This window comes from Triturus cristatus, chromosome 5_2 (genome assembly GCF_964204655.1).
Source record: "Triturus cristatus chromosome 5_2, aTriCri1.1, whole genome shotgun sequence".
NCBI classification, from domain to species: Eukaryota; Metazoa; Chordata; class Amphibia; order Caudata; family Salamandridae; genus Triturus; species Triturus cristatus.
In genome coordinates this window covers 644,286,253-644,308,578 of record NC_140588.1, presented here as the reverse complement: position 1 = coordinate 644,308,578, position 22,326 = coordinate 644,286,253, and positions in this window count along the sequence as shown.

The window sequence follows — 22,326 nt, the reverse complement described above, 5'->3', positions numbered from 1 at the left end:
GGAAGGGAGGCAGGAGAGCACCGCTATACTGTGGGTAACAGGATCTGCACAGCACATTTGAACCCTGGCAGTGTATCCATGCAACTGCGCACTTACAAATGCTGGTGACACACAACAAACACACATGTACCTACCCCCTTCCTGCTGCTGCTTCTCCCGTAAGCGCCTGTCCAAGTCTGGAAAGACCACCGCCAGCACACGCTTGTGGATGTGGGTCAGACAGCGGCGCCCACGGTTCTTATGGGTCTCAGGTGAGTCCACCAGCAGGACCCGTGCGATCCTCCGCGTCCAGCACCGGATATCCTGCCAGCGTTTTCTCACCTGGGCCAGGCGCCGCTTGCGACCCTCCGTCCTCCTCACGGCACTGACGGCGTTCATCCAGATCTGCTTCTTGGCAGAGGCGCCTACCTGTGAGGATGAACAAGTGACACTACATCAATACACCTGGCACATGTCACAGAGACACATATTAGAACAAATTTGCTGGTTACAATAAGGCATAGTATGCAGCCAACGCATTGCACCTTTGTCATAGGGACATTATCCTCTGGGGAAGGGCAAAAGCAGTATGTGCCATTGAAAGTACACAGGTGGAATGAGGGCAACGACACAATCAATGATCCAGGCTCACACTGTGCATCACAAGCTACACCAGGATTATGTGCAGCACCTCAATGCAGTCACATGCCACAGGCCACTGACGCTACCTCAGCAGAGTACACAGACACACACAGGCACAGGACATTCACCTGCCATTGCCAAATGCAGCTACAAACCTCACTCTGCACATGTGCCACTAGACGGGGGGGGCTCACAGGTGTGGGGCTGGCTCTGCACGTCAGACACACAGCATTGCTCCCTGCTCACATCAGATGGGCAGGGTATATCCATCCCTCATGCAGCTTGGGTGCTACACTCTACATATGCACCCACCCACATGACAGGGGACTTACACACACACCGATGTCCAGGGTACGAACACATCATGTGGACACTCTCAGCACAGGTACACAGAACTAACACACATCTGTGGGTACAGTCACCTGTCACACTGGGCTGACCACATAATCACATGAGGACTGTAGAGGCAACATTCCCAGGAGGATAAGACAGGCAGAATGTGGCATGCACCATGCAGTGATTGTCACAGTAAACACAATGCAAGTAAGGACGGCAGACATGCACCACAGCATGCTCTGGCTGGGAGACATCAGGCATTCCCCCCCTGGGACCCCCCCTACAGTACATTGCATGTGTGTCACACCTGGACACAATGCCAGAAGTCACAGTCACAAAAAAGGGACACAGTCTGTGCTAGTGGACTCTGCACTCACCTGAAACCCTGGTCGCCCATACAGCAGGGGGTACTGTGGGAGGATCACATCCAGCAATGCCAGGTTCTCCTCCAGGGTGAAAGGCTGGGCCCTCTCCACAGACCTTGACATGGTTCCAGGGAATCACAAGCAGCAGCAGTGTCGTAGAATCAAAAGATGTGCAGGCAAGTGCTCTCTCATGGGACCTGGCTGCCTTATATCTGCCTTGCTGGTCTGTTTCATGTACAGGAGTACAGAGTGATTGGTCACTCACATTTGCATCCTATGTTTCCTCCAATCTCTTTAAACCTAGCACAGTCAGTGTTTTTTTTTTTTTTTTTCTTGAGCATGATGTCAACTCCACAACCACTTTGCAACAAAGTAGATTCATTCAAACCGACTTATACTGGGCACCTGCTGAAAAAAAATCATACTTTAAACTTGGTCTCCATGACAACCAGCATGCATGTAGGCCTTTATACTTGTCCCTCATGTGTCCCCTATGTAATTTGGAGATTCACACACAGGTACGGTGCGTTCCGGGGCCCTAGGGCACCCCAAATGCATAGCAACAGCCCATACAGGCGTGTGTACGGTCTGTATCACTATGGCAGTGGTTCCCAAACTTTTTTGACCCGTGGCTCCCTTGACCTAATTGGCAGTCGACCGTGGCTCCCCCCCATTTTTTTTACCGTTGGGCGGGTGGGTGGGGATGTAAGCCCAACCGCAGGAGTACTTCCTGTTGTCTTCCTTAAATTAATTGGCATGCAATGAAGGCATTTATTTAATCATATTTGTAACAAAATAAAAAGATAACAGTTGTAAAAGGGGAAAAACACACTTTTGTTTTATGTGCTGATACGTTTTCTCTCATCGAGAATGTAAATGCAACGTGAACTCAGGCGTGGGAGGCTGTATTGAAGCCAGTGACCATACTGATGTTTCAGTAATATTTGAATGTATTCCCCTTTCAGGGACCATCTGAGAGTTCTACTGGGTTTGGTCTAGAATAGATTAGAAAAATGATGATGGCCCTGTCTGTAAACGCACATTTGAAGATGTTTTTTAAACAAAATACACTTTTTTTAATTTAATTGTAAATGCATATTCCCTATTGAATATATGGAATATGCATTTACAATGACATTTTTAAAAAAGTGTATTTCGTTTAAAAACATCTTCAAATGTGCGTTTACAGACAGGGCCATCGCCATTTTTCTAATCTATTCTAGACCAAACCCAGTAGAACTCTCGGTTAATCTGTAGTTAAATTCCACCAAGTTAAGACGAAGCCACTCGGTGTTATCATTGCATACTGGAGGAAAAATGCACCCAACAGGCAAACACGCATGCCGAAATTCATTTAATACACCCCTGTCAACCCTCTCCCCCTGCCTGCCAGAACCCTGCCATCCCTCTCCCCCTGCCCGCAGATGTCTCCCCCATCTCTTGTTTTATGCCTTGTGGCTGGCCCTGCGCTAGGAGTGCCCGTTCTGCCCATGCTTGCTCCCTTCATGACCTCACCTGCCCCCTCTACCCATGTCTGTCCCCCTTCGTGTCTTGAGACTGTCACTTCTTCCCATGCCTGCTCCCTTCGTGTCCTCTGACTGTGTCTTCTATCCATGCTGCTCCCTTCGCGCACTCAGACTACCCTTCTGTCCGTGCCTGCCCCCAAACCCCCTGACTACCCCCTCTGTCCATGCCTGCCCCCGCGCCCTCAGACTGCCACTTCTGTGCATGCCTGCTCCCTTCGCGCACTCAGTCTGCTCCTTGTGTCCATGACTGCTCCATTTGTGCCCCCTGATTGACCCATCTGGCAATGCCTGCTCCCACCGTGATTTCAGACTTCCCCTTCTGTCCATCCCAGCCTCCTTCGTGCTCTCAGACTACCTAGTCTGTCCATGCCTTCTCCCTTCGTGCCCTAAGACTGCCCCTTTCCTCCATGCCTGAGCTGAATATGAGAGTAACACAATTACGTCGGCACAAAACAGCTCAAGAGCCTGTTTAAATTATTAATTTCCACTCGTCCTTGTCTGTCGAACCCCCCCACCCCCACCGCTCTTACCTGCACAGGTGCTGCTGCGTTTAATGATGAGCGAGTGGCAGACCGAAGAGGCCAATCAGAACCTCCACTCCCGCTGTGCCGTGCCTGTATCCCTGTGCCATGTGTAGCTCCACGTGCCTGTCAGTCTTTGTGCATGCCTGTATCCCTGTGTCATGTGTAACTCCACCTGCGTCTGTCTCTATGCCGGGCCTGGTTTCTTGTGTGCTGGGATTGTCTTGTCTATTGCCCTGGTACGCCTGTCTCACTCTGCCTTGCGGCGGATTTTCCATGATAATGCAGGTGGCATTTCTAGCGCTGCCGGCTGCAATTTCCCACATCATGCCGCGGCGCCCCTGGCAACTAATTATGGCGCACCGGGGTGCCGCGGCGCACAGTTTGGGAACCACGGCACTATGGGTATGCATACGCGAGCACACCCATAGTGATAGTGAGCGTACGCGCGTGTGTACGGTCCGTATCACTATGGGTACGCATACGCGATCAAACCCATAGTGATACGGACCGTACACACGCGCGTACGCTCACTATCACTATGGGTGTGCTTGCGTATGCGTACCCATAGTGATACAGACCGTACACACGCGCGTACGCTCACTATCACTATGGGTAGGCCTACGGCAGCACTCCCATAGTGATGGGGAACGTACACACGCCCTCAGTGCGAATGTAGGGTGCCTTACACACATTACAGTGGTGACAGGCAGCACACAGAAAGGAATAGAGCTGACATACTTGTCCATGGATGGACATCAAGGCATTGTCTGGCCAGTACTACATGTGTGGGGCACAGGTGTGAAAGGCTGTGAGGTGGCACAGTACTCCTGAGTTGTGAAGGCAATAGATGTATGATGAGAAGTGTACAGATGTTATGTGTGACGGTGCTATATGTGCCAGACATGCCCTTCACTCCTTTGACATGTGTGCATGTCGTACAGCACACTTGAGATGAGCGTCACTGGCATGGCACAGTCAACAACACACGCAAGTGTCCCCTGATGCCCGCTACAGGGGTTACCACACCAGACATGTGACTACTCACGGTGCACGATGTGACTATGTCATGTATGTGTGGTGTGTTCACATTAGCTTGATGTTGGTGTTCCCTCAAAAGCATCTGCTGTTGCTGCAACCAACATGTGTCTGTGTGTAGATGGACATGGCACACTGTTACGCACACCAGGCCACATGTGGTATAGGATGTAAGGTGTGTATGTATGCATGGGACACGGAGTAGCATAACAAGGACCTGTCTGCATCCTCTCAATGTATATGTGGTCAGTCATGACATGTACACCTTCATGGCAAGGTGTGTGGGCTGTCCTAGTGTAATGTCATGTGACCTGTGGCTCTAGTGTTCCGCTACCTGTCTCTGCAATCAACATCCTACTTCTGCTGATATGTTGATGTATGTCACTCCTGTATTGCGTCTGGCTGTTCACTTACACTGGGACACAGCTAGTCCCATGCCATGGGATGTGGAGGTTCACAATCTCCGTGTGTAGCTGGGTCTTGGTAGGAGTGTCACCTGGCAGCCATACGTGTCCAGGGCATGTAGCACATACCTGACTCCCTATGTAGCATATGTGTATTGACAGATTAACATGTGCTCAGTACATATAAATTGTTGTTGTCGTGCACTCACTCTTCCTTGTCACTTCCAAATTACTGCAGAGCGCCGCCTCTTCCCCGACCTATTCCGGACTTGGCTGACATGCTGGAGAATGACTGTATACGCTGCTACCGCTTCCCCCAACCGTTGATAGAGGAGTTGACGGCAAGGCTGGCACCACACCTACAACCGCTGCACAGGTATCCTACGGCACTGACACCCAAGCTGAAGGTAATGGCAGCCCTACATTTTCTTGCCACGGGTACCTTTCAATATACCATAGCTCATGTTGGTGGCATGTCCCAGAGCATGTTCAGCCGTGTGCTGCATGATTTTTTAGAGGCCATGTTGCTTCACCTGGATGAGTTCATCCATTTCCCAACTCCTGAACTGTTGACTGGTGTAAAGCGTGGATTCTATGCCCTGGGAGGGATGCCCCATGTCATTGGGTCCATAGATGGGACACATGTGGCTTTGGTACCACCACAGGCACAGGAGGTAGCGTACGGGAATCGCAAGCACTACCACTCCATCAATGCCCTTGTGTGTCTGTCCAACATGGTGATTTCACATGTCTGTGCTCGTTTTCCAGGATCAGCACACGATGCCTACATCATGAGGCGTAGCAGGGTGCCTGAAATGATGACGCAGCTGCGCAACGAACGAGCATGTGTTGTTGGTGGGTACACTCTGTCTGTCCTGTATTTTGCGTAGACTTCCAGCCCGACCGCTTCTCCTGTCCTACTTATGTCCATGTGGTTTTCATGTAGGGGACGCTGGCTATCCCAACATGCCATGGCTGATCACACCTCTCCGCAACCCCAGCACGCCGGCCCAGCTCCGCTACAACACCGCCCATGGCCGGACAAGGCGAGTGATAGAGAGGACATTTGGCCTCCTGAAGAGCCGATTCAGGTGCCTACACAAGACCGGCGGCGCCCTCCCATATGCCCCGTTGAAGGTCTGCAAAATCTTCATGGTCTGCTGCATGCTGCACAACATGGCAGTTGAGAAAGCTGTGCCACTCATCCTGGATCAAGATGATCAGGACCATCCACCCGTGGAGGACGAAGGGCTTGGCAATGGGGCTAGTGATGTGGAGGATGTGGTTCCGCAAGAGGACATCCGGAGTCGGCTCATACGCGACTTCTTTGCTTAGTGGTGAGTACCAGTGTCTGAGTGTGCATGCATTGGTCCCCGTGTGGCATGTGTTGCGATGTGTGTGTCCATCTGCATGTATGCCACGTGAGTCAGAGGTGTGTGTGGATGTGTCACTCGAGTGATGGTGCCAGTGATGAGTGTATTTCCCCAGTCATAATTGTGACCTAGCATGTTGTCATCCTTACATGTGTCGAGTACATGCACATGCAAGTGGCTGTGCTTTTTGTGGCTGACTTCTTGTGTGTCTCTCATCCCCAGGTACTTGCGCATGCCGTCTGCTGGTTGCATTGTTGTGGCACTGCTATTCCTCATGGACACGTCATCGTGTGCTGACTCAGCGTTACACGCACGGACAAGTTTGGAAGTCTCCTTAGGGTAAGGGATGCATCAGGGGTGTATTGGGTGTGGCAGTTGTTTACGATGTGTGCACACTGCCCCTGTCGATGTTTGGTTCCTCTGCAGACATGTCGCATCACCATGGGAAACATTACATGTAGCTGGATACACCTGAATAGATGGTCAGACTTGTTGACAGTCATCTGTAATGGGATAGTGGATTGTGATGATGGCATCAATGTGTGTAACACTGCCATCGGACACATACGGTTTGCATTGGCTTGACATGGTGTGGGACTTCCACATCAGAGGATCAATGGTGTATGGCAGCCTCTCCGTGAGCAGCAGGGGGTGTTTAGCTGTTACCCGACACTTGTGTGCCCGTTCCATGGATATCACGCATTTGTGGTGCAGAAGGGGGGTGCCAGTGTTGGACCCACATGTTAATCCACATGACCTGTGTATGTGTACTCCGAGTTGCCTCTGCATTCCGGAATACATGACTAATAAAGGTGTCCTTATGCCTCCAAGGTGCCTCTTCTCAGTCAATGCTGGTGTGTTGCCACGGTGCATACGGCATGTCTGGCATGGTTTTCAGTGATAGTGGCTATGTGTCTATGTGTAGAGTAGCAAGATGCAAGCTGTTTGTGTGGGATTAGACTCTGTATTGTGCATGATGTCCATGACTGTGTGGGTATTGTGACATGTGCCATCCCCATGCATCCAACGTTGGCCAGGCCACCATTCTCTGCATCCACCTGACTCAAGCTTGCAGGACATGGTTCTACCACCTGTCTACACTTACCTGGTTGCCCCCCAAGACACTCCACATGATCCCTGACCTCTGCGCATGACTGTTGCTGTACTCAATATGTCTGTCGGCACGGTTGTGCGGCCACCCCCTCAGCTGGTTGGGCCCATCACGGGTGTGTATGGTGCTCCATGTCTGTCTTGCCTAATACATTGTGACCCATGTGTGTCCTGTGCCAGACTCAGGCCCCAGGGTGTGGATGGTTGAAGTCATATGAGAACTCAGGCATGGTTAGACTTTACAAGACACATGTAAGGTAATAATGCAAAATGTAGGCATCATCTCTTTATCGTGTAAGTTTTTATTTGTGTTGGGGTACGTGTGGGGGGGGTTGACAAGAGGGGCTTTCCGGGTGTGTGGAATCCAAAGTTCACTGGGTGAGTTGGTGTCCTTGCCATTGGAAATCATCAGAGTCCATGCCACAGTCTTTGTCAACATTGGTCAGACAGTGACCAGCAAGTCCATGTGGCAGAGAATGTCATTTGCTGATGTGCTGCTGTTGGTCCAGTGGGCCAGGTGCCAGGCCAGGTGTCCTGGGAGATGGTGCTGTTGCGCCGACCCTCACGGTCTTTTCCGTGGACGACCCGCCCTCCTGCGGGAACCCTCAGAAGCAGGCCGTTACGATGCTTGGGATGCTCCGACGGATGTATCCTCCTCCTCCTGATCCCTCCCTGTGGGTGGTGATGTTCTTCGCCTGGTGGCACAGGGAGGGTCGCCCATGTTGTCGGCTATCCGACGGAGTGAAAGGTCAATTCCCGTGAGCACCATCACGAGCTCAGCCTGTCTGTCCTCCATCCGCCCTTGGTGTCGCAGTTGACAGGCATGTTGCTCCGCATGTTGCTGGGCCTGCTGGGTCTTGATCTCCTCGAGGGTCCCCTTCATCTCGTTGAGGGTGGACACAACCTGGCTCATGCCCGTGGTGTCCTGCCGGTATGTGTCCAGGATGTTTCTTACATGGGAATATACCGGTTCCGCAGCCAACTGGTCAGGCTCGCGCCTCCGCCGTCCTCCACTCCCACCACCCCTGCCCACTTGCACCTGGCCTGCCCTTGTCGGCACATCGGGTCTCCGGGACCCCTGAGGGGTGGCATTTGCGTTGTTGCCTGCCTCCTCCTGGGTGCCCGGTACACCGTGTTCCTCCTGGTCAGCCTGGCTGTGTTGTGGTGGTGGGGCAGAGATCCTGGGAGTCTCCTGGGATTTGGCAGGAGTGGGGGTGGTGGTTGGCCCAGTTGTACCTGACGCAGGTGCTGCAGGTGGTTGGACACCAGAGGGGCCAGGTTGGTTGGGGTCGTCCACAGAGTGGTGAGAGTCGTCGCTGCCGGTGGGATCGTCATCCCGCAGAGCCGGGTCCTGTGAGTCTTCCCCCCCAGTGTTGGGGGGTGATCCACGACGTTGACCTGTGTGTGTGAGAGACAATGTTATTATTGTTCCATGCAACATCCATGTTTCATTAGTTTCAAAGTTTGCACATTTCCTCTGGGTATTTGGATATGTCTTGCATTCCACTCACAGTGCACTTGTGCATGAGTATGACCCTTGTCCACAGCTTTTGAGACTTTACCTATGTGTGACACAGTCTTACTTACTGCGTCAATTGTGACTGCAGTCAGCAGTGGAGTGAGCAGGTGTGGCGAGCCATGCATTGGTGCCTTCCATGTTGCACTGTACGTGGGCACATGGAGTTATTCCACACACTTATATAATGCAGGTAGCTGTCGTTGTGCTCGTGCACAGGTTGAGACATGGCCCAGTGTTTTGCCATGGAGAAGAGAGGGGGATTCAGGCACTGGCCACCCTTGTCTACATGCACGCAGTCCACCTGCTGACGAGCAGACATTTCCACACCACCCAAGGCTGAATTGGTCTCCCTGTGTATCCCTTTCTCACTCCCTCTCTGTCCCCCTCTCCCTCCCTCCCTGTGTCAGCCTCCTCCCTCTGTCCGTCTCCCTGTGTCTCCCTACCTCTCTCTCCCCCTCTCCCTCCCTCTGTGTGTCACCCTCTGTCACCTCAGCCCAGCTTCCTAGGCACACACTTTTTGCAGATCTTTGAATGGCCCTTGGCTTGTTCATGTGAGTTTGTTTCTGATCTCCAGGCACCCATTGGGTGTAGTGTCTGTGTCTGCGCTGCTGCTGTGGTGGTGTGTGCTGCCACTCTTTCACAGTGTTGGCTGTTCTTTGGCTGCTGTCATGTGCAAAAAGGTGCCTTCAACCCCATGTCTTAATGCAAGGCGTCCGCCATTTGCAGGCAAGTCTTTCCTGTGTGGGGACACACTGTTTGTCTGGCTGTGACCTAGGCCATATGGGCAGAGGACATTGTTGTCTGCTTCTGAGTTGCACTATGTGATTTTTGAGGCCCACACTCCCGCCATCCGGGTTACCGTGTCTTGTGTTGGTGTTTTCTGTGGCCTGTGACTTGGGATTGTCCAGCTGGGTGCATGGGGCATGGTGGCGCTAGTGGCATGTGCGTGTTTATGGAGTGTGGTTGAGTCATGCGATAGCTTGGGGTGGTTGCGTGCATGATTGTGAGTTTGGTTGTGGATGACGTTCCCCCCATGTGAGGTGAGTTGTTTGTGTACTCACCAGGCTCTCGGAGTCCTTCTACTCCGTCCACTGCCACCACCGGCAGTATGGCCATCACCTTCTCCTCCCAGGGATGGTATTGTACGCATCTGCGGGGCGGCCCTCCTCCAGTGATGTTGGCCTGGTTGTGGTCGTCGGTCATTTTGCAGCGGACCCTCCTCCGCAGATCGTACCACCTAGCTTGGCATTCATGCCTGGTCCTTCTGGTGGATGCAACAGCATTCACAGCATCGACAATCGTCTGCCACATGGCTGTTTTTTTGGAAATGCTGGTCTGTCTGACCAATGTTCCAAAGAGGTGTGGTTCGACTCTGAGGATTTCGTCGACAAGGACCTCCAACTCTTGGCTAGTGAACTTTGGATTCTTGTTAGTGGGCATGGTGAGGGGTGTGGGTGTGGATGGTTGTGGGGGGTGTGGGTGTGGATGGTTGTGGGTGTGTGGGTGTGGTTGTGCAGGTGTGTGTGTGAATGTGATGAGGGGGTGTTTGTGAAGGTGGTTGTGTGAAGGTGTGCAGGTGTAAGGTGTAGTGGAGGTTGTAGTATGGTGCAGTTGTTTCTCGGTGTGGTCTGGCAGCAGTGGGTCTGTTGCAAAGGATCATGGTTTGTGTGTGTTGGGCCTTTTTATTGGTCCATTGGTGGGTGTGGCTGGGTTTGAACTTTGGGTGGGTGTGTTATAAGGAGTGGTTGTGTTTTGGGCCTCTGTTTGGGAGTTTGGCAGTTGCAGGTCAGTGAATGTGTTGTATTTGTGCTTGTTGGACATGTTTTGTGGCTTTGTGCGATTCGAATAAAGTCTTCTTGTGTTGTTTTGCTTTGTCCTGGTTGTGTACGTGTGTTTTTAGCGTGTGTACGATGTGTACATCGGTAATACTCAAAAGGAGACACTGTTCCAAAAATAAGGAAAAGAAAATGAGAGAGGCTCAAAAGGAATAGGAGAAACTAAAGTCCTAGGCTATTGTTGGACCCAAAGGTTCGAGGGGGAAGCATAACTTAATTTCTCTTGTTGCCCTCACACACCCCGAGGGATGTCATGCTTCATCATTGGGCGTTTTGCTCCTCGTCGGGCCGGCGCTGCAATGCCCTACGGGTCCCCCGAAGGGTCACTTTAGCGGAGATCTTTTAGAGAAAACGCCGTTGGGTGCATGCGGGTGTGTGGTTTGGGTCCTAATAAAGAGACAAGTAGTGATGTGAGTGTGTCAGTGACGTGATAAATTAAAAATATCTAAGGGTTGCTAATGCAATAGGATTTAATATAAGTGGCACCCTTGACATGCTAAAAAACCCGTAGGTTAGGTGTAACCATAATGGTAATAATGTACCATCAGGTGACTAAAATGTGGTCGACATGTTTCGCGCCCCACTGGTCCAAGACGGATCCGTGGCGCTTCCTCAGGACCAAATAAAAGTAGTGAACAGTGAGTGTGAACTGGGGGGTACTACCCACAGTCTATATCCGGGCGTGCAGGTAAAGATAACCCTGCTCTCTTTGTAAGAGTAAAGGTCGCTCCTGGATAAAAGCCTAAAAATGGGGAGAATGATGCTCCATAGATTAGGGGACGAGCGTACACACCTTCATGTCAGTTTAGCTCCGGTGTGGCCTCTTATCCACCTACCCCAGCCGTCCTCCTATCTGGAAGGGTGTGTACATCGGCCATTTTGTTGTACAGTGCTGTCCTTGTCTCTGGCTTGGTATGACTCGTACATGCGCGATGTTGGGTGAAGGTGCTGGTGTTGGGGCCTGGGGTGCACTCCGTACTTAGACTGTTGGGGTCGGGGTACGCTCAATACATATGCGGGTGAGGGTACGGTCCGTACATACACTGTTGGGGTTGGGGTACGTTCCATACATACGCGTGTGAGGGTACGGGCCGTACATACACGGTTGGGGAGGGGGTACGCTCCATACATACGCGTGTGAGGGTACGGTCCGTACATACACGATTGGGGAGGGGGTACGCTCCATACATACGCGGGTGAGGGTACGGGCTGTATATACACAGTTGGGGTGGGGGTACGCTCCATACATACGCGTGTGAGGGTACGGTCCGTACATACATGGTTGGGGTGGGGGTACGCTCCATACATACGCGTGTGAGGGTACGGGCCGTACATGCACGGTTGGGGTGGGGGTACGCTCCATACATACGCGTGTGAGGGTACGGTCCGTACATACACGGTTGGGGTGGGGGTACGCTCCATACATACGCGTGTGAGGGTACGGTCCGTACATACACAGTTGGGGTGGGGGTACGCTCCATACATACGCGGGTGAGGGTACGGGCCGTACATACACGGTTGGGGTGGGGGTACGCTCCATACATACGCGTGTGAGGGTACGGGCCGTACATACACAGTTGGGGTGGGGGTACGCTCCATACATACGCGGGTGAGGGTACGGGCCGTACATACACAGTTGGGGTGGGGGTATGCTCCATACATACGCGGGTGAGGGTACGGGCCGTACATACACGGTTGGGGTGGGGGTACGCTCCATACATACGCGGGTGAGGGTACGGGCCGTACATACACGGTTGGGGTGGGGGTACACTCCATACATACGCGGGTGAGGGTACGGGCCGTACATACACGGTTGGGGTGGGGGTACGCTTCATACATACGAGGGTGAGGGTACAGGCCGTACATACACGGTTGGGGTGGCGGTACGCTCAATACATACGCGGGTGAGGGTACGGGCCGTACATACACGGTTGGGGTGGGAGTACGCTCCATACATACGCGGGTGAGGGTACGGGCCATACATACACGGTTGGGGTGGGGGTACGCTCCATGCATACGCGGGTGGGGGTACGGGCCGTACGTACGGGGGTATACATACACGGGTGGGGGTTTGACTCGTACATACACGGGTGTTCATACACGGGTGGGGGTTCGACTCGTACATACACGGGTGTACATACACGGGTGGGGGTTCGACTCGTACATACACGGGTGTACATACACGGGTGGGGGTTCGACTCGTACGTACACGGGTGTACATACACGGGTGGGGGTTTGACTCGTACATACGAGGGCTGGGGGGGTGGTTGGGCGCGTACATACGGGGGCTTGGGGGGTGGTTGGGCGCGTACATACGGGGGCTGGGGGGGTGTTGGGTGCGTATGCGGGCACATGTCTCCATGGTTGCTATAGGAGTTCGGTGCGGACGGTGTTTTTTCCATCCAGTTGTAACATCGGACGCACGGGATGGATCGTACTTCCGCGGTCGGACTTCACTTTTCACATTTGTACGGTAAATCATCTGGGGACGTGTCGGGCACATTTTCCGACCCGAGGACGTGTGGGGAATTATTCCCAATGCGATTCGTATGGACTTTTTCCCATGCGAATCATAGTTGGCAGTTTGTACGGCACTTGTACGATTCGTACGGTAAAAAGACCGGATATGAGTCGTATGGGGAAATTTTTTCCAGGATCGTAATCGGCACCTAAGTTGGACAACACCATGATGATGACCATAGTGACATAATATCTTCGCAGTCACTCAGTAGGATCAAAGATGATTGATGGAATACCTCAGGGTTTCATGAGTGGAATAAAAGGTAAACAAGTCAACAACAACCACTGCAAACCTACATGTCTCTGTAGTGGTGGAGTCGAGTGTGGTGGTATGACTGAGAGCGGTGCATTGATTTATTCACTTAATTTGTTAAATGCTATGTTGCTGTATATTATGTACATTGTCTGCCTCTGTCCCCCCAAAAAAATACTCCAAATGGAGGATAGGTCACGGCTGGTGCTGCGGGCCTGCTCTGTACTGTTGTTGTTGGAGGTTAATACTGGAAACAGACTAGATTAGACATGATGTATCCATGCCATCTTTGAATGTGTTCTTGTTGCACTCCACTGTAATTTATGCATTATTTTTCATCTTGATCTTTCAATATGCCTTTCGTTTTTCCATCTACATTTACAGGCTGGCACTTACCCTGTGCTATACTGGGAAAAACAACTCACACTAACCTTACCAATAAATGTACATCTGCCAGGCAGGCAGTGGCGTCACCCAAGATTGATTGCCGGAGCGTCAATGGAAGGGAGGACCAAGAGGAATGGCGAGATGCAATTGCCCATTTTGACAAGGATAACATACAGTAACAGTATCAACTTTCATCATCTTTTAAATAATTTGATTCATTTGTTGTCTTCAATCATTACTACTGTGTGTTGTTGTTATTAGTATGTTTGTCATCCCTACAGCTATTTTTGAATTTCCTTTGCTATCTTTAATAGTAAGCCCGGCCGGTACAACAGAACAGAAACTGTCTGTAATTCGTGTCTCTGAGGGCAGACAGGCACGGCAAATTGCATAATATACTGCTGCCCTGTACTGTCTAATTGTAACTCGACACAACTAGAGTTTCTAACTCTATGTACTAGGCTATCCCCGGCACCATTATGTTTTATTGGATTTTTGCACATTATTGTTTGGCAGTAAGTTCTGTACTGTACTTCGTTCCAATACTCCTCCAACAGTCTCTCTCAGGCGACTGACTGTCTCATTTTCTTTTTTTGCAAATGCTGCTGCCAGTGTCTACTACTACCACCACAACCATGGCATGTTGGGAAAGAAATCCATCATCACCATGCAGCCATCACTGTGCCTAAGTTAAACAGATCGATTCGAGGCAACACACAAACACTTGTATCTGCAATTTCAATGACCCGCTGGATCTCATCCAAGTAAGACCTCTCACCTTTGCATCCAATTTTAAATAATTCCAGTTACACCACATATATTAATGTGGGCTCATTCTTTTACAGATAATACAATTGACCTCGCATCATGCCATCTGAGTTTGAACTCAACAATTGGTGTTGATAATAAACAAGTAACAGGAGGCAAGTAACGGTTTTCCCACTAATTTATCCGCATTTTTGGCCAACATGGCAAATTCTATGGAGTGCCCATCTAATACTCGCCCTCTAAGATGTAGTTCATTGTTCATTTTGTCTTTATAGTATACCGTTGAACTCGGTTCCCGGATACGTGCAATTAATTCTAAGCCAATAACTGATTACCCCACCTCAATAGGTAAGCTCACGCTACACCAAACAATCATTTGCTCTCCCATTTCTTTTAATACAGGGACTCCCTATTCATTCACACTTCCTTTTCAAGTCTTGTAGTGTCAGACCCTGTCCCGGTCCTGAGGAGAACCCTCAAAATGCATTGGGTTCGGAAACGCGTTGATCCCCCTCACAGCTAGTAACAGCTACTATCAGCATATGAAATGCATCGTATACAAACAGGACAGTTGCCTGTTGTAATCCCTGTTTCATCTAGCTGTACTTGGCACGTTGCATGCTTTAATAAGTACCAATGTGTTGCACTGCCATTTAAATAAGGACTGGTTTGTTGTATGTTACACTGTTGTTTTGTATATATTTGTTTGTTTATTGATATGTATCTCGGTTTGAAATATGTTTATTGTCATTGTTTATCAGTTTCCATCAACCTGGTACAGTATCTTTCTCTGTGACATGAATTAAATATCTAACATGTTTATACTCTGAGCGAAATAAGAAAAGGTGCAATAAAAACACCATAACCACTTAACCCCTTCGCTGCTGGGGACATTCCGCTGCAGCGCTGGGGGGGGCAGCGCGGTGGGCCTGTGCTCATGACGGAGCCGCTCCGTCATGAGCCACAGTTGAGCTGTGCTCATGACGGAACGGTTCCGTCATGACTCCGCCCAGTTGCGTTGTCCCCCCGCACAGGCGGGGAAACAGCGCCGCGCAGGCGGAGCGGCCGCCAACAGGATTGTCATGACGGAACCGTTCCGTCATGAGCACAGCGCAACCGTGGCTCATGACGGAACGGTTCCGTCATGAGCGGGGAAGGGGTTAATGATTAATGGTGGTGATTTTTGAAGATAGTATCAGTTAGTGCACGTCCAAAACATCCCTTCCTTTCTCTTAGTTAAACATCAAGCACAGTTAAGAGAAGAAGTTTGGGGGAGGTATAATTAATAATGGACATTTTTTCATTAATTTAATTTCACACACCCCTTTGATGAGTCCAGTTGCAGAATGCATAGACTAGGAGGAGAGACTGACAGTACTATTAGGACAAGTCACTCAGTGAGGAGTACCGCATCTATCTGTTTGTGTCTTACAAAGTCAACCAATTATTTAAATCAAACACTGGCTGTGGCCCTGCACCAGCAAGAAAACAGTGTGAAGTAAAACAGTAACCTCACCCACAAAACATTAACAACATCGTATGTAAAGTATAAATATATAATTGAATCCCCTAACAAAATTAAACTATGTAGAAAATACCACAACACCTGACCCACCCCTCTCCCTAACCCTAACCAATGTCCAAAACGAAAAAGTCCAATTGTCCAAAGAAAGCTAACCCCAACGTCCGATTCCCACCCACCAAAAGAAGAAATAAAAAATGGGCAATTAACCCCTTGCATGCGGGTTTATTTCTCCCGCTGTGCGGGAGAAATAAACGGCGTTCGCGATCACGACGGCCCCCGGCTGTCGTGCGCAAACGCCCACCTTAATGCACGACGGTCGGGAGCCGTTGTGAGCACACAAGGGGTTAACAGGGTCTTATCGGCGGGCTCCCCTCTCCAGGAGGACACGAACTTGCTCCTGTAGCTGAGCAACGCGGCGCTTCAATGCACGGCAATTGCATCCATGGGGGGGCAGCAGTGATGTTAAAAGATGGGTGGCGGCGGGCAGTCGTACCGCCGGCGGGGTGGCTGGGGCCCGTGCATTGGAGGCAACTGCCGTTGCTGCCGCCTCCTCCTCCGCCAAAACCACCAGCCGCCGGTATTCCCTTTGTATGGCCTCCAGCTTCTGGCGCCGGGCCTTGGTTGCCAACTCCTTCCTCTCCGGTTTCCCTTTGGAAGGAGTCGCTATATCAAGAAAAACAAGACTATTGTAAAATATACTCTTAGCAAAGCAGTAAGACAAATTAATTCTGCACATAGTGGCACAGTAGCACTAGCAAGCACAGTACAAAACATTTGTGGTATGTATCTATCCTCCCACTTCCTCGGCCTCTAACATTTGTGGGAGTTTCAGGCATTCAACCACCCATGCATCTGATTCCTATCAGCCACCTATGCATGCATGCACCCCACGTATCCTTCTCTGCTAGTAATAAATATTAAATCTCGCCCGTCCTTCTTCCTTCCACCCTTCTTTCCCTTTTCATTCAGCCCATCCATCAAGGTCATCTGATCTGACTTTTAGACTTCTCCATAAAACTTTCACAATTGAGTTGAAGTCAGATGGAAGAAGCCATTGGTTACTCAACACTCCCGCCGCAAATGCTTTTTACAAATGCTAAGTAAAGGGTGTCTTCAACCGTTCACAACAACTTCTTACTTAGACGTCTCAACAGTACAGTATACAGTACACCCTTGCAGTGACTGTAATGTCAATAAGTAAGGATTAGGAATATAACTTACCACCGCCCGCCACTGCTGCTGGCTCAGCCCCTGCAGTGCCTCCTGCAACGGCCAACTCTTCTCCTCCCTCAGCAGCCGAGTCGTCTTCACCGCTGGCCCCGGTGCTGGTGGACGGTAGTACATCAAAAATAAACATTACACATTTTTTAGATGCCATATACACCTCCCCCTATTTTTCACCAACAAGATTGAAAAAAAAGTTAATACATGCATATACAACAGACATCACTAGTACAAATCAGATAGTAGAGTAGACAGTAATAGTGTTATATGGTCCCTAGGGTCATTCTAGTCTTTGCTTAGCTAGCCCAAGCCATGCAACCATTTTACCTTTGTGTCTTTTTTTGCGCACGTTACCTCACAGCTTGTTGGGTAAGACGCCTTTGAGCCCACATGAGCTCATACTGCTATTGTCTGAGTACTGCGTACAAAGTCAAAAAACAAGCAACTTTGTTATGGAGTTCTGGTGTTAGTCTATATTGCTTATCCATAAAAATGATACACTTTTTGGCAAGACTGAGAAATGCTTGCAATATCGTACTAACGCGCACCATTTTTCTCATAACAGATGGATGATTGCATTCTACGAACCAGAGCTTTGCAGAGCTTATGATGTAACCAGTTTTAGGTTTTTCTAAGGTGAGGGTTCCCCAGAATTTGCTCAGAGAGCTTCATTTATAATTTTATATAAACTATATTCTTACCAGTTATCATGATTTCACCTTTTGTCTTCTACTTGTAGTTGTTGTAAGTGTAATGAAGTGTAACAATGTTTATTGTTTTAATCTTGTGCGTTTTGCTATTGGTGCTGCATTATAGTACAACGTACAGAGCTTGTCAGTTGTAAATAAACCTTTTGAACTTACATAGACTCGGTGGTATTTGGTGTGGACTTACACAAGTGAGTGAGTGAAAGGGTGTGCGATGTGCATGTGCATTGCTTTCGCGACTGAGAGGTTGGGAGTGTTATAATCTGGGTTGTCTACTCATTTGGTATGGGGGGTTTGGAGAGCTAATAGTAATGAGACACTATAACTAGTCGGTCAGGGGATTGTGGTGGGTTCTGATTGAGGTGTGAGGAAGGTCTAACTTTCCATCGCAGACGTCCTATTTTCTTGCGCAAAATTCTGTATGTGCAGAATCCCTACAACAGTAGTAGTATGTCCTATCCTATCAAAAATAGCAAAATCTGGTTGGGCATTTTGTTAGTGGGAATTGTCAAAGCCTCAAGATTAAGAAAGCCTCAAGATTAAGAAGACTAGAAGTAGTAGAAGAGGACAACCCAAAGGACTGGACTCAATGGCTAGAGCTATTGGTGAATCTGAGTGTTATTTAAAACCTTTCAAATAAAGAGTGGCCAACTGGGCAAGCTTAGCTACAGACAGAATAGTAGTAGTACAGAGAGTCATAGCAGAGGCAGTTAGAGGCAGGGATAACAAGAATTTAGAAACAGATAGTCTAGATCGAAGACGATTTGGTAAAAAAAATAGGATTAGGAAACGGAAACAATAGTTCGGAAAAAATAAGGTGCAGTAAAAGTTAGGGAATAATAATTATTAATATTAACAACAGGAAGACTTACTGGGGCCAGCAGCAGAGCCCTCAATAAAGGAGCGGTCCTGGTCCTGTTCCTCCTGTCCCTGGTGGTGTTCTTGGCCAGCTGCTCCCACCGACTCTGACCCCGTCTTCTTGCCCCTGGATGCTGATCATGAAACATGTAAGAAAGAAAGAGACAAACATTGAGGATTGGTGTGAAACAAATAAAATATTTTTAAAAACGGTCAAAAAAACATTTATGGGAACAACAATTGCAATAAAATTGACCTATCTAATCTGGTCGACTAGTAGTATCAGGGGATTTGCGGACCGACTAGTTATTATTTATCAACACTAATCCAGTGTTCCATAACCATTCTGATTCCAGAATGCCAACTAAGCCTAAGTACCACCTGACCTAGCCCACTTATTCCAGGCGGGCCAATTGTTCACTAAGTCTGCATTTCCATTTATTTTAGTCCTCAAAAATGCATAAATGGAGGACACATGCATACATTTTTGCATACACTAAATTGTTGGTTGGTTGCTGCAGATGTTCTGCTAGTGCTGCTAAGCCTATTACCACTCACTAAACAAGCTACAAAAAGTTCTACGAAGGACTGGGGTAAGCAGCACTCAGCAGCATGTGACGTAACAGAGGGTGCGTCACGAAGACAACTAAAAAATTACCAACTCATACTAATAAGTAACTAAACCTAAGTATCAATCCATCACTATCTCTTAGTGACAGGAGGACAAAGGAAGGACTAGAGTGTCTCTAGCATTACCTAACTTAAGTTCTCTAAAATAAACTCTTACATAATCATGCTAAGCGAGCGCAAAGTTGCAAACAAGTAAGATTAGTAGCGCCGAGCACCTGTGTCATAACAATCACAGAAGATTTTTAAACCTAATTTACCTGCAATGTAAGCAGCAGCATTCTTGCTGGTCGGAAAAAAATATATTCGCAACATATAACACAGAGCAGAAGAACAGACACAAAGTAGTAATATTAAATAGCTACTCACCAAGCCCCGGGACCTCTACTCCTAGCAGGTCCAGCAGGTCCTGCTCCCGGTCCAGGATATCGAGACAACGGTGCGTAAACTTGTTTTGGGAGTGCCGGACACCAGAGCAGCGAAACACTGCCTGGCGCACCTTTCTCCAACGCTGCCGATGCTCCCGGAGCCCGTGTCCGGACCCAGGCCTGCCACCTGCTGCCAGGGCTAAGAGGAGGTGGCGCTGCACAAAAAAAAACAGTCCGGCCACCTCGGCCTCACCGAATAAGGCCCGTGGCTGCACCCCATGTTGGAGTCGCCTTCCACAAGGAAGGAGGTCACAGCTCTGGCTGCGGCTACGAGCCCTGCGGCCCCTTGCCATGGTTCTGGGTAGTAGGAGAGGGGACAGAAAAGAAAAGGTAGGAATGAAAAAAGTAAGTAAAAGAAATGAAAAAAGCAGCTAATAGAAAAAGAGTGAAAAAGTAGTGAAAAATACACAAATAGTTGAAAAAAAGTCAAAATATAGAATCAGGAAAATAGAGAGATAGATAATAAATAAAAAAATAAATAAATGTTTACAGAAACAAAGGATTGAAAAGCTAGAGAGAGGATTGAAAAGCAGGCCCAGAACAATAGCATTAGAGTGAAAAACAAGATGCCCATTGCGACCGCCTGGGCAGGTTTGTGTGATATTTCCCCCCGAGGATGCAAAAGGCATCATGAACACTTAATACGCATTCCCGAATAGGAAATACTTATCGCGAACGGGCGGTAGCATGCAGTACGCGACCCGGAACAGGAAATAAGCATCAGGAGCATGCAACACGCGACCCGGAACAGGAAATAACCATCGCGAGCAGACAGGACAAGTGAAAAACAAGATGGCTGCGGCCATTAGCAACCGCATGGGCAAGTTAGCGATATATTTTCCCGCTAGCACGTAAAAACACATTGCGAATGGGAGGGACAAACATTTCCGCTTCTTCGCCGAGATTTGTGGTAAATTTGCGGAGATTTGCGTAACGCGGCTATGCAAATTCCGCCCACCCCTGATTTTGAGCCACCATGGGTGAATCATCGTCCTCCCCCATGGTGGGGTTTCCCCTCTGATTGGATCACCAAAAGCAGCGAGTGGTCCGATATTCCCCTTGCCATGTGACGTATTTTGCTAAACTACCCCACCAAGTCGGCCTGTGTGGAGAGACTATTGTGTACTCCCGAATGGAAAGTGTACTGTTGTGAAGTTGAACTATGAGTTCGCCAGGCGTCTACCAACCCCATAGCATTCAGGCAGTTGAGTAATCTTGAATTAGCTTGCTGTGCGTTCCGCAGTGGATATCTATCTCTATGAGCTGATAGTACAGTATTGAAATCTCCCCGATGCAACAGTTCCCCAACCGGCAATTCCAACAGTATGTCGCCTATGTATTGAAATGCTTCTGTGTGCAGTGTTAGGGGGACATAGGCCGACATGACATTTACTGGCCTCCCCCTCCATGTCCCAAATACAGCTACATACCTTCCCAGGGCATCTACCCAGGTTCGGTCCACTACCAAGGGAAAGGTCTTTCTCTGCAATATCCCCACCCCTCTTGAACCTATAGTGAAGCCTGCGTGTACTGTCAATTTGTACCTCCATTGGTATAGGGCTTTACAGGAGTTGCCGATCAGATATAAACTATGTCGGGGGAGTGACACTTAATGTGTTGGAGTACCATTCCTTTCTTAATTCTATCTCCCAGCCCATTTACTTTCCAGGATATCGAGAGCTTCTATTGTGGTTTTTAATCTTCATTTTCCCCTCTGCCCTCGAATGTGGTTGTATCCTACGCACGAGATGTCCCTTTTTCCTGTATCTGGAATAACCTGTGTAACACATTGTATTCTTTCTATCAAACTCTGAGATTTCCTGTCCACTAAACTGAAGTAATTCTTCTTCCCATACCTCCTTTACCCTCCCTTCCGTTAACAATAGCACAATGTAACACTAAATAGAAAATACCCCCTCCCTCCCTCCCTGCAATTCGGGCTTGGAACTGTCCGAGCCCCCAACTATGCAGAGTGCCTGTCGCCCTTACCCATTCTTTGTCATCAAGGGGGGATTTCGGGGCTATTTCCTTGTATCAGCCATACTCCCCTACTATCACTGGGGAACCAGTTAAACCAATTACGTACTAGGTTAATGTCCATGTCCATTTGTCTCTGCCAAAATCTTCTTTCATTTTGTGATACCTGGCTCACCTGATAACCGCTTACTCAACTGTACCCATATCATTGTCCTGGATCATGTAGGCCATCTCTATTGTTCTCCTTCTGGAGTCTGGCCGTTTCCAGTGATTCTTTGCAGCTGTTCATGAGGAACCACTCAAACTGTAGCTACAGGCCTGCCATGCAGCCTGTGTAAGCTGGTGCTAGCTCCACTTATGAAAGATATATCTTTCCCTATACCTAAGGTCACTGCACTTAAAAA